Raw genomic sequence first — 26,155 nt, 5'->3', positions numbered from 1 at the left:
GATGTTTTTACAGCTCTTATGTTATATGAGTGCCACAGTAGAGGGAGATAATGCATATTAAGGCTCCATATAAGTTGTTTCTGACATACAGACTGATTAGAAGCACATGAGAAGGGATGCAAGACAAAGCTGGGAAGTGGATGGGGAAAGTGAAGGGCGGGGAGTGAAAAGATGAAAAAGAAAAGACATGGATGCAGTGCAAGAGGAGAAGAAAGTGAATGATCCAGACAACAGCCTAGTAAAATGATTTTCTAGCAGGATTTTGAATGACACAAGTAGACAGCAGAGATACTGGCAAAAACAGTCTGTCAGACTGAGATGGCCTGGATGTGGGGACAGAAGATAAGACTCAAAGCTGCAGCGGTAGGAGGATGGCAGTTTTACCCAGGCTGAGCTAGAAAAGAGGAAGGAGATATGTGGTGGGAAAGACTGTAGCCGTGTTGACTTTGTGTTAGTGATCACTCCTGCTTGAGGAAGTACCAGAGAGACAGGCAGATGTGCAGACTAATGAAATGCAGGCCCAGACAGAACAGAGCAATAGATCTGTCAAATATCTATGCWCAGACAGCAAGTGGTATGGCTAGCAGCTGATCTGATTACCAGGGAACACATACAGAGGGAGGACTGACAGTCACAAGCGAAGCTCTGAGGTCGCTGCTGCTGSGGGTGATAGAAAGGAGGAACAATTAGGGAAGGAGGGGGAGAATCATAAATCATGGAAGAAAAGCTATAAAGAAAAGTGTGGTCAGCAGGAGCTGGCAGGTTGCAGTGGAGAAGCTGGTTCAGAGCTACTCCTGAGCTGTGCTTTGCAGCAGATCATTAAACATCCTGGTGAGTGTAGCGCTGCCATATTTTTTCCCCAGTTACTTTCTCTGTTCTGGTACATTGTGTTCTGCTGGGAATGTTTTTAGTAGGAACAGCCAGCTGGTGAGGCCTTTTTTCATGCAGAGAGCCGGAGCAGAGGCGCTGTCCTAAGGGCACAGCCAACCACCGCAGCTAGCAGACATCTTGTAGGAGTTATCGCAGCAAAGCTCTCACACCTCTCTGCCACCACCAGCGGCAGAAGTTATTCCTTTCTTCTCTTCTCCAGCTGAGTGCTAGAAAGAGCCTGTGAAAGAAGAAAGGAATCGGAGACAGACGGTTTGCCCAAAACAGAGCTACCTCCTGCAAGTTTGTCCACAGAAAGCTGCTGTGTGGACAAGGACCGTGGTGGGAGATGGATGAGTGGGCAGGACTGTTTGTGAAGTGCTACTGAACATGAGGGCAGCATTTCTGTGGATAGAGGGCCRGAAGGAGGGGCCTGGGATCTTCAGTTTTAGTCCCAGTCCAGTTCATTGAGTGAATCCTTTATCCTCCCTCTCATTCAGCTACTGCATAAGGCAAAGTTATGTTAATTGGATGGTATGAGGTTTAACTGACACTTGTGAAGTCCTTAGAAATCTGTGCATGAACCTATTCTTGAAGTTGTTTTGTTAACCTGAAATTTTTGTTTCCCAAGACCCGCTGTTGTTTCATTGCAGGTTAAAAAAAAAAAAAAAAAAAAAAAAAAAAGCTTTGTGAATTTCAAGAAACTTTGCTAGTCTAAGAGAACTGTGAGGCTGAGGGGGATGAAGGTCTATGCAGTTTCCTTAAGTGAAAGACATCTTAATCTAGCCAAACTTCCCACATGCATCAAGCCACCAGACTTTCAGTGGTTTCCCAGGTTACAGTTCATTAGTGCCTGTATCACAGAGCCAGGAAGCGTACTAAAATAAGGACACTGCAGATTTCATTGTTGCGTGGTGCTAGCACAGGACTCACTTCTTGTACAGMTGACTAGACAGGCCATGGTGCTTCAAGTATTTTTAACTTATGAACTGCTGAGAGTTTTAGAAACAGGAGAGCTAGCACAAGGGCTGAGATGTAACTCCACAGTCCCTAGTACAAAGTGGTGCTCTTCCAAGATTATGGCATTTAACATTAGCTAAAATAGGGAGGACTTGTTTGTTGAACACACTGGTAGATTCCTCTTCCACAGTCTGCATGAAGACAGATTTTCTGACTACAGGAAGGATGTCTTGAGGTCTTGTGGACTACTGGAAAACTGGCACCGTGGGTTAAGACATCATCAACCAAAGTATAGGGCACAGTTACAGGAAATAAACTCCCTTACCTCTCCCCAAGGAAATATCTCCTTCAGCTACACAGTGAACTTAATGTACCATCCAAAGGTCACGTGGAGACTGGGGGAGATTTTCTGCATTCTTACATGTTCAGGGGACCTGATCCTGAAAGCTGCTTCCTTTGAGCAGACCACTGAGGCTGCATAAGGCTCCAGCAATCTCAGGCCACCTTGTAGATGCAGCAATCCAGCCATACAGAGCATCTTCCAAGCACCAGGGCCATTAGTAATCAGTCTAGGAGTTGATGCTGCTCGTCTGCTGAAGTCAGTGCTTGTCATACTGACCAGTGCTGCTTCCCTGATCTCTATAATCTGCTCTCTGGGTGCATCTTGCCAGCTGTCTTGTGATAGCTCCTAGGAGCCTGTAGAGTCTTGATGGTTAGTGTTTAACAGTGCCTAACTCTGTGAGATCCTGGCTGCTGGCAAGTGCTCCCTGGCTCCACCACAGTATGACTGTGGAATAATAGCAGCCACAGGAATAGGCAGGAGAGGAGAGTGTACCTTTAGTGCTTGATGTTGTTTCAGAAGGGCTGCATAGCAAATGTACACTAAATAGCCTGAGTCTGACTTTAAAGACATTGGTGACTCAGCTTCAGAGTGATTAAAAGCTTCTGAGAGAAAATGTGAAACTGGAAAATGAAAACAGGCTTCCTCAATCCCTCCTCCAACTACTCTATGGRGCAGGAAAATGGTCTTGGTAGAAACTCTCTAAGAGTACATTCATTCCGCAGTTACTTTCCTGGGTTTGCTGATGAATGGCACAACTCAGTGCAGAGGTTATTGGTACATTCAGATATCAGTTCCCTAGCCTTTTATTACTAGAATCTGTGGGCTAATTAATACTTGCCTCAGAAATTAATGAAGGACAAACATTCTTTACTGCTGATGGTCTCAGTGAAACAACTGTCTGGAACATATGAAAAAGCTATTGTCAGTAGCAAATTACCATTACAAAGAGCCACATGAATATAAATCTCTCATGGCCTTTACTATGTGGTTCATATTCTAATAGTGACCTTACAGTCCATGTGCCGTATCTAGCTGATCCGCTCATTTGGCTTCCTGGTGGGACTCTGTACCGTTCAACGTCTCATTGCTATGCAGCTTTGGGAGTGTGCTGCACGTTTACCTGCCACCTGAGATTTGTTCCTCTCTCTAAAAACTCCTTGACTCTTCTAAGTCCCATTTTACTGTGTCATGACTCATATCATCTCTGAGCCAAACACTGGGTGTAATGCCATCATTTTAAGCAACATTCATGATATTGTGTGTTCTCAGTATAGTTACTGCCTGCCTTAAGGATTTACGCTGCACTCACCTCTGAAGTAGCAGAGCTGCATTGTACCCAGGCATTTTTAAAGTCAGAAGAGAAATTCAGCACAGGTGTAGTGACTACCTCTAGATATATCTAGCTGGGGAAAAAAATGACATATTCTGGCTATCAGCCACTAGCACGAACAAGCCCAGCTTGAAGGCTGCTTGGTTTGGAACTGGGGGCTTGAGTAATATCTCAGGAGACTCAAAATTGTGCCTAAGCAGTGGTGACTTAAGACACTTTCACATTCCATTTTTCAGCTGTGCTGCAAGCTCTTTAGTTCTCCCAAATGATTTGATTCACTGTATTTTAATTCCCACAGAAATAGTTCTCACGTATACCTGTTTGTAAGTTGTATCCGTGACTGAAAGGGATATCCTGACTTTGCTACATAGCATGTAAGCCATATTCTGATAAGCTTCACTGAGCAAAAAAGTGTCAYGTGCACTTCACTTATGCAAGGTATTTCTGTACAGGGTTACTAACTTTGGTTTTTATTTTCATGGTACCTTCGTCTCTATGGGATAAAGGCCAGCAGATCTCTGGACATGGACTTAGAAGTACTTTCAGTCCCATCTAGTCTATCAGGCTCTAGGAGACTGTGCATTAGAGCATAAATCCTGCTAGAATTCAGGCAAGCTAGGCATAACAGAACAGAGTGACATGGGTCTGGTATAGCAATATTGACATTATCTTCAGGTGGGATAATGTTTGCTACTCAGTTTAGAAGTAATGTGACATACAAGCTAGATGACACTGAAAGCTACTGCATTTTTGATCCCTTTTGTCCTTCTCTACATATTTCAGAAAATGTCACATGAAACAGAATTTCTTTTCCTTCTGAGAAAAGTCCATAATTTGCACTCAGTTCTACTTGGCTGGTTGACGAAATGACTTTCCACATGCGACAAGACTATCTCTCTGGCTGGGTATGAGCCATTTCTTGTTTCATCAAGCTGTGGTTCTTCTGAGATTGCCAGAAATCCAGTGAGAGTCCCTACACTGTGGRTTGTATTGTTATCTTTAAGATAGCTTTAAAAATATGTAAATTTGCCAGGAGAAAGGGAGCTCCTTGTTCATTTGGTCGCTCAGGAAGCTCTTGCATATTGCTTATCCCCACTGGTATATGAAATGACTTGAAAAGACAAATTAATTCACGATTATACTCAAGTYGTCTGTGCATTGCTTAAGGCTAAAACCTGAAAATGCATATTAGCTGGAGAAAATGCCTATGAGCTTTTGTGACCATTCCAGCTCTTTCACATACAACTAGACCTACTGTAAGTAAAACTAGTTCCTCCCACAGAAACTGACTGCTCGATAAGATTATATAGCCTTTGAACATCCTCCTCATTCCATTTTGGGAGGGTAATTCATATGCAGATTTACATACTGGACCAAACTTTTACAGTGTCACTTCCTTCAGCCATTCTTCACTGGCCTTGCTATGGAAGGAGCTCATGTCTTGTTTGCAGAGAAGTTATTTTAATATAGTTACATCACAGTGGTTCCAGTTAAAGGGAAAGTGTGGAATGCTGCTGCTAGTGCCTTCAGCCAGGTAAGGGCACACCATGCACGCACACATAGAGCACTCATATGTGTCTATATTGAGTTTGCATCCAGGCCTGGTTGCAACTTCTGTTAAAAGCATATTTTAAAAATATCTTTAATGTGACAAAGAACTGAGCTCTGGTTTGGTCTCTGCAGCCTTGAGGAGGAAGGAGGGAAGCGATGGTAAGAAGTCCTCTGTCTGGTAATGGATTCAATTCAGCTTCAGGGACAGGATACTGGTAATTCCTCTGGTGTGAACGTTCTGGATTTAGTAACAGCCACTCTGCATCTGTTGCACTATGGAGCAGTCTTTTCTGGGCGTAAATACCATAACTAGATACTTAGTCATCTTAGCTACCTAGATGACTCCCTGTAACATAGCATCTGGACCCTTAGCACAGTGTTCCCCAAGGCAGCTTTGTGGGGCAGAACCATGATATTATGTGTTTCATAGCTAGAGGATCACTGTCCAAATGGGATGATCATCCTGGGGTCATGCAGGAAGTGTGAAACTGAGCAAGGTACTGACCTGTGTTTTTTAACAGGCACTTTACCTTGTAGGAAAAGCTGTTGAAAGATTATACATAAGTCAGGGAATTCCACTAGCAGAAAGCTGAGTAATTGRTCATTCAGCTAGCCTGTTTCATGGCCTGGGATATCTTCCTTTCTGAGTCTGAATACTGAATAGCACAAAGGAATAAAAGCATAAATATCCAAATAATTATAGCAGTGCTATAGATTTGCTACTCTCGTAGAACTGGACATAAGAGAGGRTCAGTTTGGTAACACTGGTATGTAGATAAAATGCAAATCAGAATAAGATCAGCCACACCATAAGCTGTGATTGGTAAAAACTACTATATCTTTTAATAGGAGCACCAAATCAAGACAAACCATGTAAAAACTTAGTGATGATTTAAAACTCATTTAATCTGTCAAGAGACATCTTAAATAAAAGCTTTCACTGTGATAGAAGATCTGGAGAAACTATAGACCCGCATATTACAAAATAGTGAACTCAAGGATTGTCAGCTCTCAAAAGGTGAATGTGTCAGAAATGATACAGAAAAGACAAATGTGCTTGACTAAGATTGTTTAGGGAGCTCACATTAACTTTACAAAGTGCTGAAGACAGGTACATGTGAACACATTCATCTGCCAATGCAGAGCATAAGTGGTGCAGAGACTGAGATAATTAGTTTTCTTATTGAAAACAAGAAAAATGCACCAGTATATGTCCAAATGAAAAAGACAGAGAAAACAAACAGATTGTAAAAGAATACATGGAGGTATGCTGGAGGAAATCATGCTGGTGGAAAATGTCCTGCRTATTGGTCATATGCAATAATTGTTGCAGAGTTTATAGATAACGAGACTGAAAATTTAAAAAGCACTTTTACTGAGACAGAAAGCAGCGACTTCAAAGGTGAGATCTGACATGTATATGATATACTGTAAATAGTGAAATAGTAAAATGTAGTTAAATAATAGTTAAAATATAGTTAAAATAGTTAAATAGTAAATAGTCTACAAACTTCTGATGGCCTCATATGCAGAGATCAAGCAGTAATATGCATGCAAAAGCAGAAGAATGCCAAAAGACAGCAAAATGTTTCAGCTTTTTCAGTATCAAGAAACTGTCACCCAGCAAAAATGAGTCATTTAATACAGAGAGGAACATACTGAGATGGATGTTGCACCACAGAGTGGATGGGTAACTTTCACATCAAAGCAAAAGCAGTCTACTGGGAATTCTCAGAAAATCTGCGTGAACTTAACAAAGAGCTGTAGACCTCAGGTTCACTGTTGCCAACAGAGTGAAATTACCTTGACGTGAGGCAGGGTATCCTGCAATAGTATATTTCTGTTGGAGAATTAGACTTGCATGTCTAAGGACAAGAAGCAATTCAAAGTTCTTCAGCATTGGCACTAGAAATCCAGAATGCTTTTGGTGAACACTGATGAAACTACTACTTAGTTCTACCTTACGAGAAAGGGTGAGAGACAGACAACTATTGTTTATCTAGAGCAGCCTTCCAGCATGAAAAGACATCAACTGAAAATAAACTATGCAAACAGTACAGATACCACTTCCCAAAGTTTTGCTAAACCATTAAGATGAACTATGCAGACAGTATCTGTACAAACCCAACTGACCCTTTGTACCCAGGTTGTTCCTTCAAGGATACCTCGGGATCACTCTGACATTGATGCTTACATCTGGAAAAGGAGATAAATTCTCTATTGAACAAATAAAAGTAAAGACAGTAGAGCTCTAATGAGCTACTCTATGGGTATGTGGCAAAATGTTATATGGCATTTTGAAAGGGAAAAGCTGCAAAAAATCCCACATTTCCAAAGTATGTCATTGACTCAAGAATGGGCCTTGCTACTGCAGACCACACAAATCACTTTGTTATTGCAGACTCATAGTGAGACTTGTGGGAACTGGACAAAATGTTGGACTGCAGCAGCAAGAAATAGGGTCCGTGCCCTGAAAGGTTTTGTCTTAAACTGTTGTTTTAGATGACAGGCCAGTGATACACTTTGCCTAGGAACAGGAGTTTGATTGATCATTGCGTCATTAGAGCTAGTCTCATCACAGTTAGTCAAATGACAAAGCTGAACAAGCAGCTAAAATTGCTGTGATTTTTAAAGAATGCTGTAAAAAGCAAAGAAAAAGGTCAGTAAGCCATAAAGGATCATTTTGTATAGATCTCAGTAGTAGCCASCCAGCACAATGTCTGATACATAGCTGAGGCTGCAGCATCAGCATTGCTACAGCCGGCAAAGATAGAAGAAGTAACAGACAAAATAGCAAAGAGGACACTTGTGGACGGACAAAGTCTCGGAACTGGGACATGTAAGGATCCAACTCTTTTTTAGTCATGCAGTTGGGAAGAGGATAGATTTGAATCTCATGGGGACAAGAATATATGTATAGTTACTGTAATCAGTAATAAACTTGGAGGTGGAAGATTGCAAAATATTCATTCTGTTGAGATTTAATCATCAACAAAAAAAAAAAAAAAAAAAAAAAAGTACAGACCAAGTAATAGCTTTTGGAGGGAGCACTGAAACCAGAGTGGCACAGGCAGGACCAAGCCCCAGAAATTTCCTGCAGTTCCAGATGTGCATTCTTACCATAAGTAAAGTATTTGCAAAATTATATTATAGTAAAGCATGAAAGAACTTCTGTTCTGAACAAAGAAGAAAATACTCTCTGTTGCTAAGGGAAGCCAGGACTTAGTTATCTCTATGAATACTTCGTTCATAGTTGATATATATATGAATACAGAACGTGCCTCATGATGCCCATTCATAGAAACAAAGCTACATGGATTTATTAATCCCTTTCATATATAACCATAATCAAAAACATGATCTTCGTGTTTAGTTTTGCTATTTAAATTCTAGTAACTGCCATTCTTAGCTACAGCATGTGGAGAGGTTCCTTTCCTAGCTTTGGACATCAGATACTTTTAGCAACACGGSATAAGGTTCAGTGCCAGCTGACCTGGGAACTTTTGGGCTTCTTACACAAGTTGTTACATTTACCCACTGGACGGTCTTTTTTCTTGATATCCCTTCTTACATCAATCTTTATAGGGACGGATGAGAATGCTTCTTTTGCAGCTCTGGCATTTGAGGGAAAATATGTCAATTTTGAGCAACAATTTAACTTTTTCTGAGATAGCAAAGTACCAACTGGTATAGTGAAAGGTCTAAAGCACTGCTATTGTGATCACTCTCCAAATGGTTTTGGTTGCTAATCTTGGATTTTCACTCCCAGGCAAAATGTACACACACCATAAATATAACTACAGTGTAATGCAAAATCTTGTTGTTTGCCTCCTTGGTATTGTGGAGTTTGAGGCTTAAAATAGCAAAGTGCTTGCAGTATGGATAGTATCTACATAGGCAGATGGCATGCTGGTCTCACTTTGTAATTATACAACCCCTATTTCCTCGGACCTACAAAGACAAACACATATCACCTACTGGCTGGTAGCTAGCATGTGAATACAAAAGGTTAACTTGCTAGGTGTGCTCTGGTAATTAGAGAATTGTCAAGTGTTTTCTACACTGCTGAGTGCTTTGGTGCATGCTGTTGATGTCCTAGGGATTTTTTAAATATATATGTACATACATATGTATATATATGTATATATTTTCTTCTTTAACAATTCCTGCTGGAATGGAGAAATGTAACGAAAGCTGATGGACATCATACAAAAGAGACTTCCTTCTCCCTTATTTTCTGGATATGTGACTTAGAGAGGCTTGTTCCCCTCATGCGTTGTAGTTGCTGAGTTAATTAGTGACGTATCCTATAAACGAGGGCCAGTTTTCAGGGGAATTGATACATTTCCTCTGAGGCTTCTACTAACGTGCAGACTCATGCTGTAAGTGTCCTAGTTTGTTCCTCCTTTTTGTATTAAAAATCTGGTCCATTTTGTAAGTGAGTCTCACTAGTGGTTACAGTGATATCATTATTTGGTTTAAGTACCTCTTTCCATTTAATTTTATCAGGATTATACAACTTTCTCTCCAAGCTATAAAAGCTCTGTAATAGTTATGTTGCTCCCTTTATTTGTAGCTAAGGTTGTCTCAATGTGATCTTAAACTTTTCCTTCCTTATGTAAAATATGAAGCAAGTATTGCAGAGGGGTACAGGGAAATCTACTGTATAAACAAGCAGCATCTTTTTCTGTAGGTATGGAAAACTCTTTGTATAGGGAATTCTTCGGAAAGGGAATGAAAGTCTGCAGTTTCTCTCCTCATGCATACCATTGATTTTTCCTGGGGTTTCTCCAAATAAAAAAATAAATTTATTATTGGGCTATTATCCAGATGTCTTGCCAGGCCTCTCTTGAAAAGTTTTCCTCCTTTTCCCACTTCTCATCCTGTTATATAAGCTTCCAAAATGCTCAAATAGAGCACTGAGAAGAATTTGTGAGGCATGTTATCTTTGATYTTGTATGTTGCCCTGTGTACAAGGTTATCTAATCAGGTGGTGACTTCAGAGGCCTGGATCCATCACAGGCATCATTAGTCGAGGTTTTCCAAGTCTCTGCTTTCATCTCTGTCAACTCTTGCCTGCAGAGAGTAATTTCCAAAATGATCCAAAACAGCTATTCTTCTTATTCTTCTGTAAGGAATAGGTGGATAATGATGACTGGGCAGAATTATCATCATAGAATGGTAAGGTTGGAAGGGACCTCTGGAGATGATCTAGTCCAACCCTCAGCATAGCCCCACATGGGGATTGAAGTCACAACCTTGGCATTAGCAGCACCATGCTCTAACCAACYGAGCTAAACCTGTCCMCAGTTGACTTATTACTCTTATTACCTTCTGCATTTTCATTTCTTTTCTAGTGCCTGTTACACTGCAAGGAAACAATGATGTGATTAAGTCAGCAAGAAAAAAAAATCTCATTGATTTCTCTGGGAGTTGATTCTGTTCCCCAGGTTCTTTGCCCCATTTTAGTCATAACTTCCTCATGGTCCTGATCACAAAAACTGCTGCATTGAGCCCTAAAAATAGTGTTGAAATGATAAAAGCCAAAACAGTTGCTGAATTGACAAATGAATTCTCAGGTTTTACGTTCTTCAAAAATTTGTAATACAGGGCTTGGAGTCACTCAAAATTTCAGTGTATTGCTGGCTAAGGAGAGCTTTTATAGCTGTATGAATGTGTGTGATACTGTGTATATTTATGTGACAATATGGACCAATGAAAATATCAACTTYGTTAGACATTCGTAGTCCCATCTATATTCTGCAGCACGCAGCTCTTGTTCTCTCTGCATCTTTTGTAGGARAGTATTTTAATTCCTAGTGGAATTCTTACTGTGAAATCACTTTTGGAAGAGAAGTGGAGCAACAGATACAGATGCAGAGCCTGATAGCCTTGAGGCTATTTTGTTTTTCTTTTTAGCCCAGCCAGTCTAGTCTAGCCAAAGGAAATAACATGTTAGAAAAGGTAAATGGTTTCTTTTTATCTTACTTTTCATAAACAAGAAGGCCTCCCTCTTATGTGCATTAGTGAGTAATGCTTTATCCTGTGACTATTTTTAAGATACTCTATAATATCTTTAATCTCTGATGAGTGGACCCATAGAAGAAAGTGATTTATGTGGTACTTCTTGAAGCTGAAGGGCACTCACTGCGTTCATCTGGGTTTGCTTCCATCAGCCTCTACATAATTAATCCTCATTAATATTAGTGTGAGACCAAAATCAGTATTGTTATGGTAAAGGACACTCTGGCCACTCTAACTTAGGAGAAATGTAGGAAGCAATTAAGTTTCGTAGTGTAATAGTACAACAAAAATTGTAAGTGAAATTGCCTGAATGCAGGCTTACATGACAGGTCAAAAAGTAGGGTTTGCATGGGGACTAATTGTGAATATAGAGGCTCTCCACGTGAGCAGCAGGAAGGTGGTGTGAAGAGGAAGAGAAAAATGAAGAAATGGTGTGAAGAGGAAGAGAAAAATGAAGAAATATCTCACAAGATTGCTTATGGAGTGACACCAAGAAAGGCTCTGGAGACAGAAGGCTAGCCAGAAAGGTGAGTCTCAGATGCAGAAGGAACTGGCTTCCTGGGGCTTGGGGTTCTGATGCGACGAGCAGGATAGAACTTGACATAACTTTGTAAGTAAATCTAGAAGACTTTGAACGTCAGCAAATGACTGCAGACAAAGAGTGTGGAAGAGAAAAAATACAACATACAATAGGATACTCTTTGTACATTTTTTTAATAAAAATGTAGCATTTGTTAAAATATTTCAGTAGCTTTTCCAGGAGATTTACAATCTACAATATTTGAAGAATCTAAAGTTACCATTAGGCTCAGGTCTGGAATGAACTTTTGAAATGTTTGTGAATATTTGCAGTTGATTTATTACTTGTCCAAACGTATTACGCTAAGTTCTCCAAGTCCAATGGCATCAGTTGAGCCAAGAGTGGCAAGGCTTCTAGATCAGCATTCTAGACAGTAGACAAATGCATCTAAAAGTAGTTTGTGCACTGAAATGSAAAATTACAAAATTAAAATCTGTACTTGTGAAAGTAATAAGATAAAAAAGGAGCCTTCCAAGAATAGAAGGAGTATTTTTAAAAATTTTTAAACTTTCTCTACCTCACTGGTATTGACAAACACATCCTGGAACAATGCATGCCTTTTCCTCTTGTTCAGGGATAGCATCACAATGGCCCAAAATACATCCTTCTGCACCCCAACTCACAACCATCTTCTCCAAACCACAAAGGCAAGTGTTCAGTGATGATTTCTCAATGTCTATTTCTCTTTTTCAGTAGTGGAGAAAATGGCATGAGTAACCATGACAAAGAAAAATACAGTTGCTTAGTTACTAGTATTGATGCATTAGTGAAAAGGACATTTTGCCACACTGTTGATCCCAATGGTTCAAAAATACTAACCAAGTCTTTGATATATCAGCCCCATTTAAACTGGTACTCTGTTACGCTGTGGACTGTTACGCCCAGCAGAAATGCATATGCTGCATCTTGGGCAGTTAGTTAAACTAAGACTTCAGCTTCTTCCTGAAAAGACATGTACTGGAGAGGAACATGACCAGCAGACCATGCAGGAGATAGCCTTGCCATATTTCTCCTAGGGTATGCAGTCCTGGAGGAGATGTTTAGAGCCTCTAGACACAATCATTGGACAATTCTATAAACCTCCAAGAGATTAGGTTCCCTAACTTCTAGTGTTTGCTCTGACTTTGCTCTTGGCTCTCTCTGCTTCCCCGTATTCTTCAGCCTGCACTTGGACTGCCCTTTCTTCTGCTTCCTTGTATGTGTAGAAAGCTTCACTGAAGGGAGGTACAGATTCAGATAAAAAATGAATGCTGCTTTGCTCACCTGCTGTTCCATGTGTTGGGGCTTTGTGGGGCAGGAGGGAGCATGCTAGGCAGGGAGATGCTGCCAGACTCTGCTCCCAGATCCTCAGTCTCACAGATGCTCTGTTTGCCCAGGTAGGTTTCCACATTCTTTAGGAATAGCATATGATGGAATTACCACTCCTCTAGTCCCCAGGTCTGGACTTCTTTCTGCCTTGTGCTGTTCTTCTGTATATTCCTCTCCCAAAGGTTGTGTATCTTCCTGCACACACATTTTAAAAATAAAAGAAAATAAACATATCTCTTTGGCAGCTCTTTAGTCTTATAATGCATCATGACATCARTCTTAAAACTGGAAGCATAATTATACATCTGGAGAAAACTCTAGCCACATTCTCAAAAACCAAATACTTTTGCCCACATGGGCATTTAACGTAAATAACATTCCATAAGCAAATACACACAGACCTTTATAAGCCCTCAGCACAAAGAAAAAATTCTGCAAAGCCAGGTCATTTGTACAAGTCTTTAAGAAAAGACTAAGAAATCAGCAAAATTCATAGCAAGGCTAGATGTTTATATCAATATAACRGGTATTTATAACAGATGTATTTATATATATATATATAACTCCTCCATATTTTAGGAATTAATTCCAGCTAATTTTAATTCCAGCWATCTGGAATTAAAAAGTAGTCTTTCTGTTGAGACTCAATTTCTTTAGCCTTCTTTTGCAGCCTGTSGTACTAAGCTCAAGCTTCATGCCGGACTAGCTGGACTTTTTGTTTCCACCCGCAATGCCTTTTCCTGTCTTTAATAAACTACATTCTTCAAGCCTGGACATGGCTGGATGATAACTAATACTGATTCTTACTAAGCATATATATATTTTATTTACATATGTGTGTGTATATGTACACACACACATTTATATATATCATTTACAATGTGCAAATTACTTCCATTTTCCAAGACATTTTTACTTGACAGAGTTATASAGTGATCTATTGAGAGGCGTTTATGACAGGAGCGTGTGTTTGTTGTAAATAATTCAAGGGTGAGAGAACCTGCATGAGCCTTCAGAGCAAATATTGTACATGACCTAAAATCAGATAAACTTTTGGTTTCACTTCCTCAAAATTCTTCAGGTAGGAAAAAAGATATAGTTGAGAAGTTTAAAAGGGCTAGAGCCAAAGCATTTTATCTTCTCCCTCTCTAAGCATGCTCCTCAGTATAGTCTGAGATTGGAAAATGTTTTGCTCGCTGAATAGCGCTAGATCTTTTAAAAGTGTGATGATGCCTTGGTATCTTTCAGTTTGCTAGAGATCATGAGCATTCATACTAGCACACTATTTTCTCATGGCAAAGAGAAAGATTKTCAGTGTTCTGGAATGTGCCACAATGATTTAGATTTTCTTTTCTAGTTATAGCTTTTTTTCCTTAACAGCCTGTAAATAAGAAAAACAGTAGCTAACATAGTTATCATTTGAAAATCGCTGGTRTGTGTATTAATACTCAGTGTCTATTTGGTCACAGGTTACTCAACATAATCCTTTCCACAAAGTCCTGGACCAGGGGGACTGTGTCAATGAAAGGAAAACCAAGTCTGGCTTTGATGTAACTGTATTTGCACTAGTTGGTATATCTACCTACTGAAATGTGGGAGAAAGTATCAGACCCTGGGCATGATTATTATTCTGTGAGTGGCTTTAAGCAAATTATTATTTTTTTTTTTCCTGGGTGAGTTGCTTGCTCGGAGACTTAATGACGAGCTGAAGGGCCTTTCTCCTCTTAGGGCTTGGTCCAGAGTCCATTGGAGTCAGTGAGCAGCAACGCAGACAGGGCAAAGAGATTTTTCAGATAAGAGATGAAACTGATGTTTGTTCCAGGAGGGAACTGATGTAAACTTTCAAGAAAAAGTAGCAGTGCATGTCCTGACTGACTTTCTCACTGCCACAAGCAGTGGAGTAGTGCAAATGCTGAGGGCTGTGGGTTGCTGCCCGCCACAACAAATGGACATGACAGGATCCTGCCATGGCAGCTAACACAGCCATCAGTACACGGTGGGAATAGACTGTGCCAGAGCACAAGCAAAGCAGGAGGCAGCCTCTCTCTGGAAGCTTTTGATCTGCTCCGGGGAGACAAAAACAGCGAAAACAAAGCTGTGCTCTTTGCTTGGTGTTCATGGCAAAGTCAGAGCTGAGCCCCCGGAGATTTTGTGATCTTGCTTTGCATATAATTAAAGATTTCATTAATTAGGATTAATTTAAAAACTGAAAATCAAATTTTAAGGCCAGTTAAATCTTTCAGGATACTTGTCTTTTTTCTTAATTAATTTGTTAGTGTTTGGAAGGCTAAGATAGGAAATGCAGTTCATTTGCACAATAGCTTGCTATGTAACATTCACCTTAATGATCTGATTTCTTTCCAGCTTATCAACTATCTTGATAATTTGGGCAGGGAAGATAAGGTGGATTTCCAACAGTGAGAAAAACAAATTGCATATAATACAGCCCATCTCTTCTCTTCCTTTACACAGTCAACACTAACAGCATAACTAATTCTGTGAAACTCCTTCACCAGTCACAAGGCTAAATGCAACTCAGTACTCATTTAAAGGATTATGAAATGGACAGAAGATCAGTTTTCTCCAGATAAACATTCATTTGGCTGTACTGTTACCCTAGTCCAAAAAGATTTGATAATGTTTTAGGGGCAGAGAATTGTACAAATAATATTTTATTAAAASCTGTCAAGTGAATATATTGTATAATGACTGTTAGAAACTGTTTAACGCTCTGCCAGCCTACTGTGAGTTGGCCAAGCTGCTTGCTTTTATGTTTTTCCAAGCCAGCTGGGTTTGGGTAGAATCTGTTCATGCTTCCAGGGATCAGCTATGTTGGTATCCAGATCCCATACCAGTGTCCAAACCTCACTAGACCTTCCCTCCTGCTCCCTCATTGTTTACCTACGTTGGGTGCTAYGTGGATAGCTCATTTAATATCTGACCCTCTGTGCAACCTTCCAGGAGGATGTGACAATAAGCCACTGACAATATAGTTTCTTGTCTTCAGAATAAATATCTTGTTAATGCACTCCAGAAAATCACAAAGTTCATTCCAAAACCTAAGTTACCTCTTTCAATAGCCCACAGTTAAATCAGTGTTTCAAGGAGGTAGATCTGGCTTGCCCTCTTCCTTACAGGATCTTCTAATGCACAGTGGGTTGTTTCCCTCACACAGCAAACAGCAAAGTCTCCACTAGTAATGCTTCCATCTCCTTGTGAATCCTTATCCTGAAAAAAATATCGTTCCATTCCAAAAAGCCTCTTTAGAATCTGAGAGTGAACCAAAAACTCAGTTAGTACCAAGGATGACCTCTGAGCAGGTGTTGGGCACCTTCTTCTGAGGAGAGCAGCAGTTTGGAGGGGATACAATAGGCTACTGTAGGCATCTCCCACTAGGTGCTCAGTGTACAGTTCATACCAGAGGTGCCAGTTTGCTCAAGGTGTGTCCTACTCTGCTGGTCTATAATGACAGATTTTTTTTCTGCTGGCCAGTGATGGCAGGAACGAGACTTCCTTTAACCATCAAGACAATTTGCAGCCCTCAGAGAGGTTTTTGTCATCTTTTGGGACCCTTCCTTTCCATAAGTGAGGTAAGATAGTTTTGAGCAACAATCTAAAGAGTTTTGAAAAACAGCTAAAGCTCAGTTCTCTAGTGTTCTCTTTCTGAATATTTTATGTGGCCTTATGTAAACATCCTAAGTGTTTCTGTGGTCAATTTGCGAACTATGATCTTTATTACAAGGATTTTTTTTGAGCTCCCCCTACTTAACACACAGTTGAAACACTGACTCTTTTTTTGTTACTTTAACTATGAATGACATACAGTTCAGTAAACGAAGGCTGTCTAATATCACTAGAGATGCTGGAAAWTAGTTTTAGATGCAAACATAGACAATAACAAAGGGTTATTCCTTCTCATGCTTGAAAGAGGTGACCATGATATTTCAGGATATATGGTGACAGATTGACAAAGGTAGGCTTTTATATTTATCCACAAGGATAATTTAATTCCCACTTTGGAGCAGAATGGCTTTGTGTACTCATTTGTATAATTGGAAGAGGCATGCCATATCCAGCTGCATTTTGACTTCCACTAATGCTAATCTTCTTTTTCCCATAGGCTGATTAAACTTTGCAGATATCTTGGATCACAACTCCCCAGTGCTCAGAGACCACTGCTATCAGTAGGGAATGATTTGTTTGAGGAATCTAGTATTGCTGGCCCTTGACAATACTATTTCAGATGCCTGACCTTGCTGACAGTAGGCCATCTCCAAAGAACAATGTTGTCTCTTATGTCAAAAATGTACAAATTTATGTATTGAAATATCTCTAAAGGGATTTTTTTGCTTGGCACAGGAAAAAAAGGTAGCCTCATGTCACTTATTCTAAGAAAGCAACAAGGAAAAACACATGCTCAGAGGTAGCACAATTAACTATGCATTTTTTAATTTCAAGTTACTCCAAAGCATCTCTGCGTGTTTCATGTTGGGTGACTTTCCTTCATGTTTAGCTACCTCCTCACTCTGTTGTTTCCATGGTAACAGCTTTGAAACATTGCTTCCTTCTGAGGAGGTGAAATGTAAAGTGGCAAGAACATTTCAGTGTTTAAGTATTTAAATGACAACAACAAAAAGATGATGGGGTGAGTTGGACATGACAGGTAGATGACACCCACAATAGCTGCTATGAAAATGGGCTCTGGGGTGGTTCTAATCTATGTCCACTATAAGGTAAAAAGAGCAGCCAGCTTAGAGGAGTATAATGAACATCGGCTATCTCAGTGCTGAAAGGCACCTGACCACACCTGTGGCCAAGGCCAGCAGCCGACAGCCTACAGCCTTTGCAAGGACTTAGGGATGGCAAAGTAGTAGATTTGCAGGAATAGTGTATTTATTAATTGCTAGTGATAACATTTCTTGTTAAAATCAGCAATAATTACTAATTCTCCTGGTATTTTACTGTGAAGTGTGTTAGAAAGTCAGACATAAGCACTGTAGATAGTATTCCTGCTCTAGATAGTACTCCTGCTAATGCTTGAAAATAGGCCAAAATCTGCTTTGACCATGACTTTTCATTAACTGTAATGAATATCAGTTATCTGGGTTTGGAGGAGGCTGTGCTGCAGACACTGCAGTTTTTGTAGACTTAAAGGGAGCTTTTAGGGAGAACGTTCTTGAAGTACTGCAGCTATAGCTGTCTCTCTTCTGCTACACCAGCTCTTTTCAAATTCACAGTCCAAGACTTGGTCTTCAAAGCGGATGTAGTGTTCTTCATGTCCCTATTTTAGCTCTTGCTTCACTTGTCCTTCCGATCTGCTTTGATTAAGGTTCCCTTTTTCTGCTCCCACAGATGGCTGTGCCTAACCCATGTGCTTAGAACCATCTCCCTGTTTCTGTGTACCAAAGCTCTCCTTCCTTCTCTGAAGTCCCTCCTTAGGCAAACACCTTTCATTTTACAGTTCTGAACTTAGACTGACCCAGCTTTCTCTGCCCTCCTCTCTCTTGTTCGATCATAATGGGGAGCAAATTAACCCCCCATCCCTTGCACAGAAGACAACATGAAACAGCAATGAAATAAATGACCTGAATTCCTCATACAAAACACTCCATTGAGCACTCTTCCCGTTCACTTGATTTCTCTGATTGCCATTCCCTCTAGAGCTGGCATTTCATGTGAGTCTATACACTGAATTTATCTTCCCAGGGCATGGTTGTTTTCTTCCTGCTTGTCTGTAAAGCAACATGATTTCTACTAGCTTTACAGAAATAAATGGTAAGAATATTGTCCCTCTTCTTTGACTGACAGCAACAATTCTTATGAGTTTTAACATCATAATTTTTCTATAGAATAAATTTTCTTTTTTGAAAATCTGTGGTCAGATGAGGGAAAAAATTCCCCAAATTCTCTGAGCCCTGTTCACTAACAATGTTAAAAAAAAGATGCCAGTCAAAGTAGGAGGTGTAATTTTTCTTAACACTAGTCACTATCTTTTTTATTTTAAAAGCTTTGATAGGCAGTCAAACAGCAATTTGAGTATCAAGATGGATATTAAGTTTCAGAGCAAGCCCACTCAACATTAGGGAGAGCTGATACTGCCTTAGAATACGGGAATGAACAGGATGACTTCTCAGGGTTCCTTCAGGCATATGTTCTAAGAGTCCCTGAATAAAGACAGTTCTCACCTTTTTCAGTAGTGTTGTTTCAAGGACATCAATTGCCAGGACATACATTCTTGCATTTGCTTATAGACTTGGCAGTATGTAGTCTGCTTTTTCCACACTCGCTAAGGAAGAATGCTTATTTTTTATTTTCTTAGTGATGCTGATGTACAAAATTAATAAGAGAATGGAGCTGCTCTATTGAACCTTTCTCAGCCACCCCCATAGGACTGTCACTGAACCTCTTCAGTCTCTAGGCTTTCAAGCACTGACATCAACCAAGTTATCTCTCTGTGAGAATTCTCCATGATTTCCTCCTGTATATTCACAAAATCATAGCAGACAGTTGCTTGAGCTAAAAACATATACCTGTTGAAAATTCTTCTCACTGCAATAAATCAATTTTTACTTAGTTAATGATCCTTCTAATTCTGAGGGGGCCAGCAATGGGATTTAGACGCAGATCCCAATAGGTGTGAAAGCTGAACAGAAGTGTGGTTGATTAAGGTGTATGAAGGTGTCTCCATAGTAGTTTAGCATTTCACTGTATTTCACAGACCTACAAAAACTTGCCAGAACAAAAACAAATGGAGAGCATTTTACAGAATTGAGTTTAGTTTCTTTATCTGGGAAAACAACAGGATTATGGACAGCAAACAAAGCTGGTGTGTAGGGATGGAAGAGAATGCTAAAGTTAACCTGCAGAGCTTTCACCAGCCAGGATCACTCATGTTGTGCGTGATGTCAGCTAACTAGATTCCTCATGGTATGGTTAAGCACAGTCAAATTTCCCCAAGCCTCTGGGAATAGGGCTTAGAATCAATAATAAGCTCAAACCCATGTGTAGGTTTAAGGGGAGATTTGAAGAGGAGGCAGGAATTCTGCTTACAGAGAGAGGAACAAATGAAAAATTTACACTGGGCTTAGAAGATCAAGATGTGGGGAATAAAGTCCTGTGCCACAGAGAGGAAGTCAGAACTGGGAAAGCAGAGAAACAGTCAGAAGAGAAAGTGATTACAAGGGCAGAAAGGAATAGAAAAACACTGACAAACTTCTGCCTTTGAAGTATGCAAAAGTAAAAAAAAAGTCAAAACTTGTACAATTTAGTGGAGGTAACAAGCCTGAGAAAGATAGAAGTGTTATGCGTGTAGAGGAAGATGTGCTGTATAACAGGGTCCCTGTAATTTAACTGTTATTTCAATATAGCTTTATGCATGTGCATGAATTCCTCCAATTTGGCAAGCATTTAAGCAGACACCTATATACAATTGTGTTCTTTCTAACAATTTCCCCTTTTCAGGTAGATATGAGTTGAAACCTTATGGGCAGAACAGGTTGAACCTTACTGATAGGCAGAACGTCCCTCATTTTGTTCTGCAAGAAAATGCTGTGTTTTGCCTTTGCCTGAGGTGCAGTGTGGCAGACAGCTAACATCCTCACCCTGCTCATGTGCTGCCCAGCCTCTGTCCCTATCATCTCTCTGAGTGTCTGTCTTTTGAAGAATCCAATGTAAGATCTGAGGAGGCAGGTACACAAACAAAATATTTTCTACTTGGGAGGCATTTTGGTGGGTTTACACAAATGAATAGAGTAACTAAATTATAATAGTTTAACAAAATATGTGGGATATCAGGTCCCACTGTGATCTTATTTTGGTGTGTAGTTTAAAATAAATCATCTGGCTGGTATCTTTTATTCTTCTTGTCTAGCAAAAAAATTAGAGGTAGCAGCCTGATCTCCTTCCTGAGCTTATGTGAGATTGCTTATGGCATGCAGGATATGAGAAACTCTTGCTTGCAACAATCCTGCACGCTGTGGGAGAATCCCATTATTGGTCAATGAAGCTCAGAAGTAGGGTGTCCATAAGTGTATAGTCACTAGTTAAACATAGAATACAGGATGTAACCACATAGTCTCATCAGAAGCAGAAAGTAGCATTACCCAAGATTATTAAAGAGAAATCGGCGATAGGAAGACTGCAAGATACAAAGCACAAGGAAAGATCTGGGTAAAGTTAAAGGAGGATGTGGTTCCATGTACAGTGTGAGACTGACTTCTTCACAGCATGTACATTTTTATTGAAGGTTGAGTTTCCTTGGAGGCAAAACAAAGGTCTGAGTTATTTCTGTATCTTGAGAAAAAATTCTGCCTTTGAAGTATGCAAAAGTAAGACACGACAGCACAGCCAGCAAGTGTTCACTAGGATAGGAACATAGATGGGAGATAAAAATTTGATAACGAGTAGAGAGATGTTGAGGATCTCAGCAAAAAAGATGGGTTCTTTGGGTACTACAGTTGAAGTTTGTCTCTAAATCCAGAAGTGGTTCCAGCTTATGGTTTACCCATAGCAGAGACCCTGGAGCTTCAGTGCTGATGTCATTGTATCTGCTTTGTAAGCAGCAAGTATGCTTCAGCATAGCACCTTTTACCAGTGTTTAAGGAATCAGCTGGGCATACACCTGCTGATTTGTGGTGGCCTGAGTTAAAGTCCAGCATTAGAATAGTAAAGTGCTACTGTTTGCTTTCTGTGATCTTATTCTGTCATGCCATATTTGCCTGTGAATATGAGGAGGAATTTCTTCACYGTGAGAGTGACAGAGCATTGGAACAAGTTGCCCAGAGAGGTTGTGGAGTCTCCTTCTCCGGAGATATTCAAAGTCTGCCTGGATGCAACCCTGTCTAACATGCTCTAGGTGACCCTGCTTGAGCAGGGGGGTTGGACTAGATGATCTCCAGAGGTGCCTTCCAACCTTAACGATTCTATGATTCTATGTGCCCCCTTTTCAGGGACAAGGCTCCTTCTTGACAAACAGATGATTATGGACAGCACCAAGTTCAGGTTCTCTCAACAGTTCCCTCGTATGACCCACCTTGACCAAATAGCAAAGCAGGATCAAAGTCCTTTTCCTCTCAGCTAAGTTTTTAATGGCTTTGTTGGCTTTCCTTACTATCTCTTCCCCCTGGAGGATAGTGGTGGTGATACCGGGATGCTGGCTGCATCAGTGGGAAAGCTGGCCTAGCCACAGGCTCTTAGGACTGGTTGGGGACTGGTTGAGTGTCTATCATATACGATCACCTCCTATTCCTCAGGGCTTCTCAGCTGATGCAATCGCAGCTCTTCTGTGCTGGAACAGTCTCCATGACTAACAGCTTCTYAGTTTCCAGCTACCCTGCTGTGCTACTGCTGCTGCTACTTTTCCTGCTGCTCAGAGCTTTTAGGAGGTGCCATAGAAAATTCATCCAAGCATTAAACTGCCCCTTTGACTCTTAGTAGCATCAATATTTTCTCCTTAGATGAGCTGATTATCTCCTGTGAGACACTTCCCTAATTCAAAGCCTTTTGGCTGTTATTCAATTCAAGATACTAATTGTGCTTGAGATGAAAAACAAGTAAATTTGGCAGTGCTAGCTGAAGCTAACGTTTTCCTGTGCTTCTAGTGAGACAGTTTAGCGTGGGACATACATGAGCATTAAATTATCACAATGATAAGCAAGGATAGATTTCTTGCGTCTAGCTTAGTTTAAGATAGCAAGTGCTGTTTAGTATTTACTTCCTCTGCACTTTGTTTTCACGGTATTTCCCAAATGCCTCTGATTTCCAACATGAAATTATTTCAGGAGAATTCCTAGATCTAGTCTAGAAAGCATTTTTTTTTTCTGATTACAATGGAGATGATAGTGAACATCTGGAATATCACCAAACCATTCACTGTGAAGATATCGCTCAATAAACTAGCAGGAAATATCTTATACCTTTTTYCCCCCCTTTTTTGAAAATACTAATGGAAAGACCCTGTTGAATTTATAAGCAGTTGTTCTTATTGCAGTGAGAGACGGCAACAATTTAAGATTTAAAAAATGAATAGTAAGCGTCTCAAAAGTTACACACAATCTGTTTGCTTCTTTTTGCCTGCTACATTGTATCATCACTCATACACAATATGGGTGTCGCAAATCAACAGAAAGAGTTGGGGCATGAAAGATCCATGTATAATTCAGTAGGTGTTCAAAACAGACTCTGGTGGAGGGCTTTCAGAATTCTAGTAATGATCTCTGTCTGAACGGCTTGAATGTGCTCAAATAGACCCCTCAGGTAGAGGTCCTGCTAACAGCTGGGGGGAGAGAACTGGATCTGAATTCTGTGGCACACTGCTCCTTGAGACATCATATATAGAAAGTTACATAACACATCTTTCAGCAATTTGCCACAGCATGTGTAATTCAGGGTTCTGATCTGAAAGGTAAAGCAAGAACAATTTTGASGCTGCCTTGTGATCACCAGACTGATTAAAAATGCTATTCAAAAGCCTCTATGATTAGGAGATTAGTACCATATGAACTTTGATCTGCCTCATTTGTGTATACAGACACACATATGCACACAGAGGCAATCACTCTGAGAATTGCTTTCATGGCTAGCAGATTCATTTTTTGGAAATGACTCACAAAAGATCTCTTCTCTTTTTTGTTTTTTGTTTTTTCTTGCTTTCAGTTCCTCACAGGGATGGCCCCTGGGTTTCTATAGTCACTAACTGTTATCTCTGTAACAGGCAACTTTTTAACAGCCACATAAACAACCTATGACCAAAAACGCAATATGGAACTTGCATTCCTATCACTAACCATGTGCTTTCATTTGATCCATGTGATTTTCATAAGACCTGACAGTGTTAAGGAAAATCCTCCACATGTGAAACTTAGGACTTAAAATAATACTTCAATTTGATGCTTTTTGTGGTAAGAATGTATAGAACACAGATATGGAGTATCTGTGAACCACAGCCTCACCTCCAGACCCAAATTTACCTTAGTTCCAAACAAACTTGTCATTGTACATCTTAAAATGTCAGTAACTCTTCAAATCAGAAGTCCCGTGGCTTTGATCGGGAGCAAAAGACAATGTCCTCCATATAAAGAGTAAGTATATGCCATTCTGAAATATCATTACTGCATTGTCTCTTGTTTTGGTTCATGGTTACACAAAGAAAACTTTGACAGTGAACATCTGAACTGGGATAGTGTTATAACACCCCATGAGCTCCTTGGGAAGACATGATTAAGAATGGCTCCTCTCACTATGTTAATTCCTGTCAATAACAGAATCACTGCCACATTATTTCATGTAAGAGTTCAAACCTCATAAGTATACAGATAACAGGCAACCACAGTTAACTGTAGGTGTCCTAATCAGAGACCAACCATGAGGACAGCCTCTCAGAAGCCCATGGCTCTGATCTATCTTATCAGTGAAGAAGTTAACAAACATGCCAAGAGTATACTGCAAGAGCAGTGATTCTCTTTCCATCTTTCCAGTGTCACCATCCTTCTATTCCCAGTTAAAATCTTCCTACAGAAGATCACACTCTTGTCTGCAGCTTTTATTAAACACAGAGCAAGGGGATGTCAAGGCAGGGGGGATGCTTTTCCCTCACAGAAAATCAGATTGTCACTTTGAGTAGAAGGGGAGGTTTAGTACCAGAAAAGAGGTGATGAAAAGCAATATGAAAGATTAGCTCTGAGACATGGTGATAGCAGATAAGATATGCATAATTACACAATGGCATTTCTACTGACATAAAGCCAAACAACTTCAGTGGAGCTTAAAGGTCTTTGATGGAAAAAAAGTCCGCTACAAACAATAGGCCTGATCTAATCAGCCTCAGTTGCTGAGCTTATCTTATGAGGTAGGGTTAGCTAAGTGAGAATGGCCTCCTATGTGTTAAAAGTGCTTCCTATTCAGCTTCCTATGCCTCTGCTAGCTCATTAGACTGTAAATTTTTCAGGTCAAGGATGGCTTTCATTCTGGACTCAATAGTGAGATTTCCTGCATGGCCATGGAGAGAAATAAAGGTACGTAAGCTGATTTGTAATCTTCCGTACTACCTATTCTGTGGTAGACAAAAACTATCAGAGTTACTTTTCCTTTCTCAGCAGGTAGAAAGCGAATGACAGACGGGAAACTGAGGTGCATCTTAGTGTCATTCTTCTAACATGCAGTTTTCCTGCTTTACTACTTTTTTTAGATCAGTGCCTTAATGTAAAATCAAAGAGTCAAAGATCTATTGGAATCAAGCTGCCCCTTTGAGCATGAATGATTAAGGCATGCCAATTTCTGTAGCTATTTGCATGCAAGGAAGCAAAGAGGCTAAAAMGGCTTCTCTTTGATTTCCAGCTTGAGTAATCAATCTCTTTCCACCTGAGACACCTGGGCAACCTTTAATGTGATTCTGGAGCCATTTCACATCTGGATGTGTACAAGAACATCCTGAACACTCTGCTACTGCATCTTACTGTAACAGCAATAATTGATAAAAATAAGAAAAAAAAATGCAGCAGGAAGGTTTAAGGCCAAAGGGAAAAGGCAGAGGTTTAGTGATATTTTATTTGTGAAGATTTGCTTTTATAGGCTAGGATATTTCTTATATATAACATCACTAGAACTTACACCAGATGAAGTGAAGCATTGTATGTACTGAAGTACAAAGACAGAAATCCAGAGCTGAACCAGAAAGGTTTTTCCACAGCAAACCAAATGCTGCACTGAAAAGAAGATCAGAGGAGTTAATTCTGTTTTATCTACATGTGCTCACCACCATGTACAACATTTCTGAATACACTGAAGGAATACAGAACCAATACCTCTGCTGCTCTAGGAAATTCTCAAAAATATTCTTGTTAGATAGCAGTAACTAATTAATGTAATCATAAAGACTACCTGGAAAACATCTGCTTTRGGACAGTCTGGGATGAACTGCTGTTTCACAAAATGGGTCATTCAGTTCTTTGCAAATTACCTATAACAAGGATAACAAAAATGCCATTCCCTCCTCCCCCCAGGGAGTACACCTGAAAATATATATCCTGGAGACAAGAGGCACTCAGCTGTCATCAATACCCGGTCACCTTCTCAGCTGGGCACCTTGCCGCGGCCCTTCACACCCGCGCCGCCGGGGAGCGCCCAGCACGCGGCAGGCACCCGCCCCGGCCTCGCCCTCCTCCTCGTCCCAGCGGCCGCCCGCGCGGCGCCCCCC

The 26,155-nt window shown here is 40.3% G+C and overlaps 1 long non-coding RNA gene across 1 annotated transcript; it reads right to left on the bottom strand.

The window, feature by feature from the left end:
- Positions 1-11,916: 11,916 nt before the first annotated feature.
- Positions 11,917-16,185, bottom strand: LOC146588736 (uncharacterized). Its single transcript, XR_014897383.1, has 4 exons — positions 16,032-16,185; positions 12,919-13,158; positions 12,173-12,339; positions 11,917-12,060 (listed from the first exon to the last, which is right to left on the bottom strand). It is a non-coding gene; the product is annotated as an uncharacterized LOC146588736 (long non-coding RNA).
- Positions 16,186-26,155: the final 9,970 nt, after the last annotated feature.

Source organism: Rhea americana, unplaced genomic scaffold, assembly GCF_003343005.1.
Source record: "Rhea americana isolate MKP2758 unplaced genomic scaffold, rheAme1 scaffold_5, whole genome shotgun sequence".
Classification (NCBI taxonomy): Eukaryota; Metazoa; Chordata; class Aves; order Rheiformes; family Rheidae; genus Rhea; species Rhea americana.
The sequence above is the reverse complement of the archived record's forward strand: the minus strand, read 5'-3'. Positions and strand labels throughout refer to the sequence as shown.